Source organism: Dermacentor andersoni, chromosome 8 (assembly GCF_023375885.2).
Source record: "Dermacentor andersoni chromosome 8, qqDerAnde1_hic_scaffold, whole genome shotgun sequence".
Lineage (NCBI taxonomy): Eukaryota > Metazoa > Arthropoda > Arachnida > Ixodida > Ixodidae > Dermacentor > Dermacentor andersoni.
Genome location: NC_092821.1, coordinates 73,468,967 through 73,481,608, shown reverse-complemented (window position 1 = coordinate 73,481,608; position 12,642 = coordinate 73,468,967). Strand labels below are relative to the sequence as shown.

General features: G+C 42.9%; 1 long non-coding RNA gene across 1 annotated transcript; it reads left to right on the top strand.

Moving 5' to 3' along the window:
- Positions 1 to 2,494: 2,494 nt before the first annotated feature.
- LOC129386818 (uncharacterized) lies at positions 2,495 to 8,557 on the top strand. The gene is made up of 2 exons (XR_008614102.1): positions 2,495 to 2,678; positions 8,270 to 8,557. It is a non-coding gene; the product is annotated as an uncharacterized lncRNA (long non-coding RNA).
- Positions 8,558 to 12,642: the final 4,085 nt, after the last annotated feature.

Here is a 12,642-nt window from a genome sequence, read left to right as displayed (position 1 = left end):
CGACATGTTTGTGGTGAACGAGACTGAGCGGCTATACTACTTCTTCTTGCAAAACATTGCAAAACTTGCGAAACCTTGCGGGCATTTCCATCAAAACAGCTCAGGTTGATCGGCGTGCGAGGTGTTGAGGGCCACGAGTTGCGACAGTATCAGGCGACGTGACCAATGCGGCGACAGGTGAAACATATCGGCTGGTCGTCCGCAGTTCTCCATTCAGTCGGGTTGCGATAACGTCGAGAGAAGCGTCGGGGTGGAGCGAAAATAGTAGAAGGGCATTCACTAGCTCTGGGATTGTCGACAACACACACAGGCTGTAAACCGATATTTTCAAGTTCCTGGCGAACGATGGCTTGTACGAGGAGAACTAAAATGTGGTAGCATCAGGGCTACGCGCAGAATTTTAAGCACAGAATTGCATTTGCGGGCATTAGCTCTGGCACCATTGCTCCTTTCCAAATTTCTCGTACCACTTCATATTTATTGTAGCCCCAAAGTGCTATGTGCTTTATTATTGCTGCATTTCGCTTCCCTTTACTCCTCAGATTATCTTGGTAGATGTGTGAGTAGATCTTCCTTTAGTTTATGTCTACTACCAAGTAGTTATTGCTTGACTATGGGTATGACTTGCTGTTGAATTGATACCGCATCTCTACTCATTTGTTCATCAAAGATCATGATTCCTGATTTCTCTGTGCCAAAATCAAGAGCTAGATGGGTTGCCTCATCGCCACACCATATCGCCAGCCTCTGTGACTGCCTTGCATTGTCCGCTAGTAGCACTTTGCACAATGTCCTCATATGTCGTGTAGGGTTCTGTAGACGCAAGCAGGAGCAGCAGGCTTGTAATTGCTTCTCACAGTAATTGAGTTAGTGGGACTCAAACATTCAAGAAGCCCCGAGATTTTTTTGGCTACTCCCTTATAGGGTTATGGCTTACGAAATTCCACTTTGGTTGTGCATAAAGGGACCATGTTTTCCCTACCATAAAGGACGAAGAGATTGGATGTGCCCAGAGACATAAGGGTTGTGTTGGGCAATAAAAATTAATAAAAGTAATATAATTAAAATAGGAAACTAAGCCCTGCCTGCTGCACCGAAGTATTGCAGGCTGTGCCCAGAGACAGGAAGAAACGTTGCCGAGAGCTGCATACCAGAAAGACCAGTTAGATTGATGTCTCATTAAAGACACATTTCAATTGGTTGTTTTCTCCAATAAGTCATTAAGGCTACGGGTTCCTTTGAGTTTCTTGTTTCTGAGGATGCTAATTTTTAGAAAGAAACCTAAGTTATTGCTTGGTCGTAACTGAGGCAAAAGTGTTATCTCGTCACATCCCATGAAGTCGTGGTTGAGGAATGATTGTTGCTAGTCGTATACTTTTCCCTGTAACTCACCTTGAAAACACCTGATACTATGGTGTGCTTGTGCCTTATTTTTCTTAAGAATTTGAATACTTTTCGCCTTTTTTGCTCGTGTGCGCCCACCTCATGGCTGGCATCGTAATCACCGTATAATGCTATTCATCGCAACATTCTATGCAATGAATACCATGCAGCATTTTCTTGTTACTTAACTGCTTTTTTTTTTCTTTGCTGAATTTCTCACATTTAATTTTATAAGCTTGAAACATTAGTTTTTTTTTTAAGTCGGTTTGAGTTCATTGTAACTGTGTGGTGCTGGCTTTCTTCTTGTTTCTGTATAGTTGTGGCTAACTTGTAAAAGGAAGTACCTTCCATTTTTATGCTTCTGTCCCATCCTTCTTGAATAGTATAGGCAGGATTTGTGCCCCTTCCAGTGGCAGTTGCCAGCCTGCTTCTTGCTTTTTTTTTACTCTCTTTTATGGTACTATATATGTTTTCAAACCAAATAAATAATAAATAAAGAAGGGACAGAGCACTGTGGCATCATCACTTAAAAGTGACGCTGCATCCCTAAAATGTCCCTTCTTACTTAGGGTGTGTGGTCGCCTTAGTCATGTTATATGAAGTGCCGATGGAGAGTATTTAATGTGCTTGAAATGTCAAGACAAGTCAAATATTTTTGATCAGAATTTTCTTTCTGGCTTGTGGCAGAATGTTACTTCTGCTTCAGACAAGTTTCTGTCAAATTATTGATTAGGAGAAGTCCACTTTTAATTGAAGCTGGATCATCATGTCCTTCTGTTCTAAAATTTATGATAATGAGGTCAGCATGCCTGGGAATTATTGGATGTCATTTAAGATAAACATTGGAAGTATCAGTGCTCTTTCAGTCGACTGTCAAGGCAAAGTGATTGTACTATATTTGTATCTATATATATGCTATTTGTATATAGCAAGCAAATTCATGTAGGATCACAGCTCTTGTTCTCATTTCCTTCATTTTCATTTGTGATTAAGCATTTATTCACTGTAATTTTCTTTGTTTTATTAGCCACGAAGATAGAGAAAGCAACCAGTGTATTGTAACATTCTCACAAATGCTTCATGAAAATTTTGCCAACTTTGGCTACCGTACTCTACAAAAGTGACATTGCTCCTTTTTGCCTGACCCCAACCCTTTCCAGAGGGCTCTGGTATTGATAGAAGCTTTGCTGCGAAAGGGTGACATTGATCTGGCCAGCCAGGGGGCACCACTTTTGGCACAGCTTCAAGACTTGCAGGCGAAATCATCTGATCCTGTCCAAGTCAAAGCCAGGAAGGTGAGCATTGAAGGGGCAATGCAATTCATCACCCTTTCCAGCACATCATTCCATCATGCTTCTTTTGCTTGTTTGGTCCAGTTATTCCCCTGCTTGGTGTGCGCAGAAAACAGTTTAGACATAAGTGACCTTACTCCGTTTCCTAGCAAGAGGCTTGTAATTGATGTAGTGTGGCAATATCTCACCATTACAAACACCCAAATGAAGCCAGCGAAAGCACATGGAATGTTAACTGATTTCCTTTAAAGTGGAAATGTAGAAGTAACATGGGAAAGAGAAATGAAAGTGGAAGACAGGACAACTTGCAGCAGGAGCCAGATCCCCTGCATGTTCACGTGATCACATGTTCAGTGCTTTATCAATTGAGCTATGGTGGCAGCTGTCCATCCATCCACTTTCTTTAGTACTTGTGTATGTGCAATAGACATAGCCCTGGGACTGTTACCCAGTAAACCTTAGATCCATGGCAGCAGATGTTGAACAAACTTTATACTGCAGGCTGGATAAGGGTAACCAAGTCCTGGTCTCCATGATTTTTCTTGCTCACATTTATGAACAAAGCACACGAAACACCACCACTTTGACTCTTATTAAACTATAATTTTCCTAGAGCTTTCGTATGTAATTTTTTTGCTTGCGGAGCAGCTTTTCTCTAGGGATACTGCAGACATTAGGAGTGAGAATATAGAATTCAAACTATGTATTTGTTGTACATGATGTCACCCTACTTGCCTGCTTCAGGCAGAATGTGTAGCCATTTCTAACCCCTGTGCTCCCTTCGCGGGAAGTGAGTGGTGTTGTAGGTTGTTGCTATGAAATTTTGAATTGTCGCCAGGAATTTCGATGTGTGCACACTGGTATGTCTTTGGGACTGCGAGCACTGTAGAGTACTGCTCAGTTTTGGCAGGCTTTACACCTGGGGGGTGTCGTGATGCTTTCGCTTTTACGGGAAACCGATTGTGGGTCAGAAGTTAGGGTAACTGCTCAAGGAAGTCTGTTGGTTTGTAACAGGTCGTGTTGAAAACTCGACAGCTATGATGTATTTTCAGCTCCTGCAATTGCCTCTGCCGTGTGTAATCGGCAAAAGCATAGCCTTCGAGATCTGCATCTGTTATCCAGAGGGTGCCACCACTGGGGTGTAGATTTGAACACCACATCTCGCAGGAGGGAAACGATAAACAAAAATTAATTGACAGCATTGAGGCTGGCACCCAAGTTGTCCAAGCCTGGAAAATATGGTGCCAAAGACCACTTGGTTACAGCAGTGGTACCAGTGCCAACAGCTGCCATGATTGCTCAATGCCCGCTCAACATCTCTATACTGGAAAGAGCTCACCTTTGTGCCTCCTTTGCTAGTGTGTCATCATGTCAGTTGCGGTGGCAGTATTAAAGTAGGTTTTGTTTTTCTACATGTAATGACAATGATTGAGCATGTTTTCTTTGTCTTCATTACACTTCTTACACTTCATTACACTTCTCCCATAGTTGAAGTATGGGAGAGGCCTTTGCCCTGCAGTGGGCGTAACCAGGCTGATGATGATGATGATGATGATGATGATGATGATGATGACACTTCTTCTAACACTTGGTTTCTTCTCTTGTTTACTAGGTGGCGCTGATGTTCCCTTTTTTTTTTTTTCAAGGGTAGCACGAGGTCTAATAATGGGGTAGCCCCAATGTAAATTTCAGAAAAGCTGCACAAGCTTTAGTAGAGATCAGAGGTTAAGCTCGTAGTAGGTAAGAGGAGGAATAAAAAGCTGAGCCTCTCCGCTTTGCCAGCGAGTGGCACAACTTCCAAACAAGCGACTATGACTCGCATTTCTTTTACTTCTCGAAAGGAGATTGCTCTCTTGCATCTGTGGATGTTCGCTTCAACAAACACCACACGAAACAGTCCCCTGTCACACGGTGAAAACAAATGTCTTTTGAAAATGATGATTATGACCCTGGGAAAAAAAAAAAGAGAAGTTAACAAAACTCCCATTTATAACATGTGCATATCTTTTAAATAATACATTTTAATAACAAAAGTTGCTTTGAAAATATATGCCTGGTTGTTTTAGACAGTTTGTCACAGCTGGCCAACACAAACCAAGTAAAGTCAAGCTTAGCCATGCCAAACGAAAAACAACATATCCGACAACATAGGTCTCCTGAATTACCTAAATGGTCTTGCCATATCTTTATCAAAATTTCTGCTTTAGTCCACTGGGCAAAACTTTTCAGCAAACCGGCGTCCACCAGCAGAAGTGAGAGTAGCTTTTTGTCAAAAACATATGGTGAATTTTTATGTCAATAAACTGGCAATTTGTAAACCAAATAAAAAAAAGTACTTTTTTACAAAGATGCAGAAAACATGAGTTAGTGATGCGTCGATGCTATGCATTCAGTCCCAAACCTAGATAATGCGAATTAGTTCTGTGGACTAATTCGTGTGAAAATGTTGTATTAAATAAGTGTCATTGCATTTTCCCATGTAGCAGCAAACACATGACATTACAAATGAATGCTATTCATTGCAAATAACATTACATTTGTACTGTGACAAGAGTATGTCTAATACCCTTGTCACACTGGGCGTTTTAATCTCATTCGCCCGCGGAGGTGCTACAATAGAAAAATTAATGTCATTCGGTGGTGATATCAATGGTGATCATCCCGAAAAATATGTGTCGACTAAAGTAGAACAAGGTAGGGATAAAGCGCTTGCATAAGTGCCCATAAAGTGCTTGCATAAGTGCCCATAAAGTGCTTGCTGATGCCTGACTAACCAAAACGTGCAACCAGGCACCCGAGTGTTTACAATATGGCCGTTGAGGAGAGTGGCGGCGGCCAGACGCTGTGGAGCTGGAGAGTAAGAACATTTTGAGACAGCCTGCCGTGCAGATTCTGTCTCTTTGAGTAACACGTCCATTAAAACACTGAAAAGTTATTATTTCTTTACGAGTACGGCTTTCAATTTGCAAATGCTCTGTCCTGTTTTGCTTGAGTGAATTTCTCGAACTCATTCGATTGCGGAAGTCATTCGGTGCTAATGGCATTAAATATTGCGGTGTAGCAGTTGAATGATGTCATTCGATGCTAATGCCATTTGATTCGAATGACATTAAAACACCCAATGTGACAGGAGTATTAGGCATACTGCACTTCACATTTTGCAAAATATTGCCTCACATCTCCCTGTTACAAGTGAAAATTTTGTTATATTGGCCAGTAACTTGTTATACAAATGATGCTTTTACCTGACCAGATGGTGTTCCACTGAACTCTTGATCATATGGCAATGGTGCTGTGTTTCCTAATGAAATTTTCGGTAGTTGTGTGTACAGTAGACACCCTCTAAGCTAAGCTGAGGATATGGATAAGTAGGTTCTATTCTCTTTTCAATAGAAGCAGTACATGTATAATCCTTAGGCTTAGCTTTTGACAAGAACAAAATCTCTCCAGGTTTAATTCCTTCATGTTTATTGTTAAGCATGGTGGAAGGGAAATGACAAACCTAGGCTTTCGAACTTGCTGTGGTGAGCAGCTTTTTCGAGCATTCTGTTATATATACGGTATGCGCTTTCGCCTGCCACCCCATGGTTTCGCTTGGGTAGGGCAGTTGGTTGCTGGTTGTATTCTCGCCTAGTATATTCCTCTTAAAAAGAGAAAAAGAAACGTAGAAAAGAAGCACATTTGGCGATGGGATTTGAACTTCAGCCCTTTAGCACAGCAGCTTGATGCTCTAACCATTCAGCTAGAATCACTTTTTTCTTTCTTCATTACTGGTTCTGGCAAGACAAAACAGTGCAATTGTTAAAGCGTGTCAGCCTATTTTGCCGACACAACTGGATTAATATTTCTTCAATACGACCAAGTCATCAATCACTATAATACAATCGGGCAGTTTAGGCAGCATACTATGCACTTCTCTGTGTGGTGAAAAGGCAGAGAAAACCAGGGCACTACGCTGGCCGAAGTGGTTTTTTCTTTTACCTGTCTACAAGGCCGTGTGGGAGCCGAAACGTCTTCTTTTCTTTTAAATTTACTTTGGTTGGTGTAGTGCCCCAGGTTTTGTTTACGTTTTCACCATGTTCCACCCCGACCAGACGGGCTCCTGCCAAACACTAAACTTCACTTGTCTGTACTGCACAACACTTTCTATTAAATTTTCACTAACTGAGTGTACAATGCTATCGGAATGTCTACCCTGCATACACGTTTTCCACATGCTGTCGAGGCTGAGGAGCATAATTTTGTCATAAGGCATTTCCTTGATGTCAACTGGCAGAAATCTGATGCTGTACAGATCGAGAGGTAGCTCTTTCTTAATAGCCCTCTGTAAAATTAAATTAAATTATGGGGTTTTTACATGCCAAAACCACTTTCTGATTATGAGGCACGCCGTAGTGGAGGACTCCGGAAATTTCGACCACCTGGGGTTCTTTAACGTTCACCTAAATCTAAGTACACTGGTGTTTTCGCATTTCGCCTCCATCGTAATGCAGCCGCCATGGCCGGGATTCGATCTCGCGACCTCGTGCTCAGCAGCCCAACACCATAGCCACTGAGCAACCACGGCGGGTTAGCCCTCTGTAGAATGTCCCAGTGAAAGACTGGGTTGTACGTATGCTTGTCTTGTGCCAACGCCAGCTAGCTCTTTCAGATAGTTAACACATGTTGGTCCTGATGATGATTTCCATGCTATGGCACTTACCCGCAAGGGGAAATCTGCCAAGATGCATGTTTGCAGATTGATTATGATTATGATTTCCATACCATGGCACATATTCACAACAGGGGCTTGGCCAAGAAGCGGGTGCTACATATCATTATGAAACATCGTTCCAGCGCACAAATAAACATGAATGAGCAGAGAGGGACAACAAGAACGGCAGACTTGAACTGGAGTTGAACTCTGCTGTTCTTGTTGGCCCTCTCTGCTCTTCCATGTTTATTTGTGCGCTGTGACGATGTGTCATAAAGCTATTCACAGTCAACTAGCCCAGCTGTCCACACTTAGCTACATATCATGCCACCAAATAGTTTTCTGAGATGATAGCTGTGTGTTTAATATGGTTATGATTTTTGTACTATGTTACATACCCATAATGGGGGTCAGCCAAGAAACGGTTGGTGCAATTAAAAAAAAGAGTTCAGGAATACAAGGCACTATCGAATTTGTCACATTGTGTAATTGTGTAGCACAGGTGTATGAGAGCCTATGCACACACCAGTTTCCGGAACAAAATGCTGGAACAGAATGGGCACATTTATAGCATTTCATTAAATGCTTCACAAAAGCTTCACTCCACATAGATTCCAACATGTGTGCTGGACCTGCAGAATTTTTCGCCTCTGCATTAGCCTGGTCTCGAGTTTTGTGCATGTGCTTGTCGTCTCATGTTGTCTCTGTACTTTATGCATTAATAGTGGTAGCCATGGAGTATCAGCTGATCCAGCTTGTATGTTGCATAACTCATAAGCACTTTTGTGGGCGCAGAGCTCTAAATACTGCAAAAATTATAGCACTTCTGCCTTTTGCATGCAGTGATGAAATCCCACCCCAATGAACGTACTGTTATTATCCTTTGCATCTTTTTGTGCAGATTTCCCTGATCATCCAGAAGCTGATAGAGGAGCCCGAGACATGACTACCAAGTGTGTGGCTACCACCATATGTGTGTGTGACTACCATATGTGTGGCTAATTATTCCATAGGTATGACAAAGTGCAGCAGTGAATCTAGACAGACACAAAAACAAACATGACATGACAGGTTCTGCCGTGCCATGTCTTTTTATTTGATTCAGTAGTAGCTTGGTCGGTTTGCACCCAGGACAGACTCAGCACTTTGCCAAGCCTTTTTATTAAAGTCTGTAACAGTCACTGCCACATCCACACAAGTCATTTGGTCATGCAAGTCAAGATACAGTGGAATCTCGATAAACGGAAATCACTTAAATGGAACTGCCGCTCAAACGGAACACTACCCTCATGTTTGGTTGGTTTTGTATTCATGCAATGCTCTCTGGCAACGTCTCTCAGTAAATCGAACTACTGATAAATGGTATCAATTTCCCTGGTCCCTCGAAATTCTCTTTAAGGAGAGTTCACTGTACAATGACTGGGCTTTCTCGTTTGCCCCTGTCATTTCTGATAATCTTTGTATGAAACCTAATAAACAAATTCTTTTGCCCTGTGCGTGCAGAGGTGATGATGATGATGATGACGATATAATCTAATTCTGCAAGAACACACGTGATTGATGCTATCTTTGTAGAAAGCTTTATTTGAGGCAAAGAGCACCATCTTTTTCTTTCTTTGGAGAGTTAAACAGGTCATAAGGACAGTCAGAAAGCATTTCAATCATTGTCAGTCTTCAACAATATAGCTCCACATTATCTTAATAGAAATGTTGAACGTATGCTTAGCGCTGTTGAATTTGAGCAGAGAGCTGCAAGCACTTTAATTTTTTTTCACAGTCTATCTTTGCACTAGCAGAAAAATAAATGCTTCCTTTTAGTGTCTGCGATGCTGGTATGGTAATTATTCCTGCCACTTTAAATCCAAGGAAGAAAGAAGGTTGTGGAAAGATGGAAGCTTGTAGTGTGATTAACAGGGGTAGAACTATGAACGATGCTATAGCCAACATGTCACCAAGGAGAGTTGTCCTTGCTGCTGCCCTGACAAAACAAGTCCCCTTGTCAATACATTGGCTCCAACAACATCTCTTGTTCTACCACTGTTCATCATTCCATTTTGAATGTCATTACATTGACAGGCCCTAGCCTTGCTTCTTTTCCGGCTTTAACACAGTGAGTGCAATGACCTCCAGTAGATATCCTATGGATATCCAGTGCTCATACCTGGATATCCCAGGGATGCATAGAATATAGTTCACCGGATGTCCCTTGAACATCCCTTTAGGAACACTTTCATATCCTGTGGACATCCCTTGCATGTGTGCGAGGTTTGTCAGGGGGACTTGCTGGGCATTGCGCATACATCTCAGAGACTTTTGCACAGTGTTTGCTTTTATGAATATGTATATTCTGTTTGCAGCAGATGCTGTGTGACAGATGCAATGGGCAAAACCACCACTCAGTAAGATTGTGTGTATGTGTATGCATGCACACGTGCACGTGTAGGCGCAATGTTCTTTTTATTATTTGTGGCTTTCTGCCAGGCACAAGTGGCGTATTGAACTAAGCTTTCAAAGAAGGTCACTTCAGAAGATAGGCTAAGTACTGTGCACACATTAGCTGCAGACGTTACAGCCCCAGCTTGTAATCTTAACATATGAGAAAAAGTAATTCCATCGTGAGGAAACTGAGAGACAAAGCCTCTGGGAGGGCAACTATACAGGTGTGGGTTGAGAAAAGTCAAGGTACAACATCCTTTGGATGTCCTTGATAGGATATATGAAGTTGGATGTCTGATGGATGTCCTATTTGTCTTCAGAACGGTGCATGGGTGTTGCAACATGATTGCGATGTCCCGCAGACAAAATGTTTTCACTTGGTTTGGAGGAGGACATCAATGGTAATGTTGTGGCACTGACTGCACCTTCCTGGTGTGGTCGTCTGTTATGATGCCTCATTGGGTTCCGCACTGAGTACTAGAGAGCTTTAGTTTGTCTGTAAACTTCTTATACCCTAGTTAAACGAGCAGCTTAACCGTGGTTAACTCGCTCAACCGTGCTTAACGCCAACCGTAGCTTGCCAGAGTTACACGGGCTATCCCGATCAAGGTTAATGGTCTGATGATGCATCACGTGATCTCTTGCGTACAGATTTCATTTTGAATAATTTTTCTTAGACATTTGATTAAAGTGGTATCAAGATGTTATATTTAGCAAAACAATTGTCATATTTGAGAGTTTTAACGTGTGAGACTGAGTTTTGCAAGTGTAGGTTATTATTTAGCCTAATTTGGGAGTAATCTGCAAATGCTGGTTGCAGCCTGTCGTAGAGTTGGTTTTACAGCCGACAAAATCCGCCATTTTGCTTGTTTCCAAAACGTCGGTTGCACTAAACCGAGGTTGCCAAGCTCGGTTGGCGGTCAACCGCGGTTAGCGGCCTAACCGCAGTTTCGCCTGCCATCTAACCGCGCTAACCACATTTAGCGATAACCACGGTTACATTAACCGCGGTTAAGGTCGCCCGTGTAACAGGGGTATTACTGTCTGTAGATTACTGAGTTACCAGTGAAGTAAACGTGAGCGGCTGGGTTGGTGAGCTTGGCCAAATGTGGTCTGTTTCATTGCTGGTGCAAATTTTTGACAGTGGGGCAATCATGAACATGCTGCTTTTTAAAATGGTTTTTTCTACAAGAACACACATGGAACGCGATAACGAACATGAGACGTTTTGAATAGACAAAGGCTCTCTAGTAGGGTTGCCAACTCTTGATTGGACGAACTCCGGACGGGGCGAGGTGGGGGGCGGCTGGCGACGACTGACCCCCTCAGTGCCATGAGCCACCACTTTGTATGTGCAGTAAACAAACTTGCTAAATTTTTTTTAGTCCTACCACATTGCTATTTACAACTAGATAGAGGCAGTATTTGCCTGGCTTACACAGCTACTGTACAGATGGAGGTACTGTGAACGGTTATGGCCAACAGCATAACTAGGACCACAACAAAAACAAGATAGGCTTTATGTTTATGACGTGGCAACAGAAGACAAAAGAGGAAAATGTGTAATCATGCAAACTTAGACATTATAAAGAAAAAACCTGGTTTATTTATTGTACAAGGGTGAACCAGTAAGTCCTCGCCCTTATTTTTTTGGCCTAATTATGACGGTAAATGTGAACTCAACATATCCATTCCCAGCAGTGGACCTTTCTTGGACCGGTCCGACCTCATCTGCCGGTATTTCCGCAGCACAGCGCTGCTGTGAGTTGTTGAAGATGGCGGTTATGCTTCACACGTCAACAGTGTACGAGCAATGAAGTGTGATTCATTTTCTATAGAGCAATGGACGAACGCCTATCGAAATCTACAGGGAAATGCATCTCATGTATGGGAGAAGGTGTTTCGCTTTGAGAAGTGTGAAGTGGTGGTGTTGTGAGTTTGCAAAAGGCCGTGAAGACTTGTATGACAATGAACATTCAGGGTGGCCGCATCCGTCGCTGACTGACGACAACATGGCACAGGGGCTTCTCAAATTTGGTGCTGCAATGGGACAAATGTCTGAAGCGGTGTGGAGACCATGTGGAAAAATAGTGTAAGGTATGTAGAATAGTACATATATTTGTAATGACCTGTACATACCTTATCTTGGCTAATAAAAAATGGGGGCAAAGACTCTGATTTGCCCTTGTATTTTTAGCTGTCCTGGCGTCATTTAGTACATTTAGCTGCCCCTACATTTGTTATACATTGTGCCATCCCAAATGGGTCACATTGAGACTCAGGACATTTCCTAAATATAGTTGGAGCTCTCCGGCTAAATTTAGGAAGGTCGGCAACATTAGTCACAAGATGTGAATGCCAGTCTAGGGTGGCTAGAATGGGGGGGTATGAAGATCGTGGCACCACCACCATTGCCTACAGAGGCCCCGCTGTGCATTCCTGCCACTGGGGTACATTCGGTGCTTCCTTCAGGGGTGGTGTCAGCCTGTCAGTCTCGTAGGCCACAGCGCTGCACAAGGTAGCTCTCGTGGTCTATGTAGTGCAGGTCTGTTAAGCTTTTACAGTAGTGCATAAGCTTCTACAACTTGGCAAAGAGCCCCAAGGGAGAAAGTGTGTCCCCTGGACTTTTGGAGTCCCTGCTGTTGGAGGTGGTGGTGAGGGAAAGCATCCACAAACAAGAAAGGGAGGTGTGGACTCATGCAGGAGCCCTACATGCTAGGTGAAGTCCGTAGTCCGGGAGCTCATTGGTCGAGGCTGCCAGCTTGGCCCTCTTGACCAAGGCCATTTGGGTCTAAATGTCTGAGCAACCAAGCAGGGCCGCCTCCCAGTCCTCTCTTG